Consider the following 1,181-nt stretch of genomic DNA (forward strand, 5'->3'; position numbering starts at 1 on the left):
GGCAGGGTGGATGGGGAGGTTATTGCTCTACCCCGTCACAACACAGAAGCAGGGCCTGTGTGTGTGTGTGTGTGTGGGGGGGGGTTGGGGCGCCGCACCCTGTCACACACAGAGCTGCAGGGCGATCAGGGGGTTTTGGGCGCTGCCCCCTGTCATGCTGATCTGGTGCCAGGAGGGCTCGCGGCTCTGCTGATCCCAGTACTGGGAGGCATATTACCCTTTTACTATATAGGATAGAGGCCTGGGGGCCTGCTGGTTTGCCCTGAAGGGTGTCCTGGATCAGGGTGGGGGTTCCCACTGGGGTGCCTGGCCAGCCCGGATGAGGTGATGATGGCTGTTTGCAGCTGGTCACACACCCTTCAGGGTGGGGGTCCCCACTGGGGTGCCTGGCCAGTCTGGGTGAGGAGCTGAGGGCTGCTTTCAGGCTGGCAGTTGACTGAAGCTCCCAACCACTCCTTTTTTTCTTTTTCTTTTTTTATTTTTTATTCTGGGCCAGCTTTAGCTCTGGCTCTAGCTCTGAGGCTTCCGCTGCTATAATCGAAACAATGTATAACTCTAGCTCTGAGATCCTGGCTGGCTGAAAGCTTTTTTCTGGGGTTTTGTTTAGCTTCTATATTTGCAACATAGTTTCTTAGAGTTGTAGCTCAGAGGCCAGCAAGTCAGGCGGGGAACGTTGCAGTCTGCAGTCACTGGAGCAAGCAAGCCTCATGTTTGCTTCCAGCTGCCTGGCTGCCCGCCGCCATCTTGGCTGACAGTTAATTTGCATAAGGATATGCTGATTAGCCAATGGGAAGGGTAGCGGTCATACGCTAATTACCATGTTTCTCTTTTATTAGTGTAGATGTCACCCAATAAATTTAATTAAAAAGAATAAGCATGACTACAGAGAAAGACGAATCTGAGAGTTATTTTTTTAAAATATGTATTTTTATTGATTTCAGAGAGGAAGGGAGAGGGAAAGAGAGATAGAAACATCAACGATGAGAGAGAATCATTGATTGGCTGCCTCCTGCTTGCCCCCTACTGGGGATCAAGTTTGCAGCCTGGGCATGTGCCCTTGACCAGAATTGAACCTGAGATCCTTCAGTCCACAGGCTGACACTCTATCCACTAAGCCAAACCAGCTAGAGCTCTGAGAGTTATTAAAGCTTAAGGAAAGAACAAAGAGAACAGGCAATTAG

Source organism: Myotis lucifugus, unplaced genomic scaffold (genome assembly GCF_000147115.1).
Source record: "Myotis lucifugus unplaced genomic scaffold, Myoluc2.0 scaffold_81, whole genome shotgun sequence".
Classification (NCBI taxonomy): domain Eukaryota; kingdom Metazoa; phylum Chordata; class Mammalia; order Chiroptera; family Vespertilionidae; genus Myotis; species Myotis lucifugus.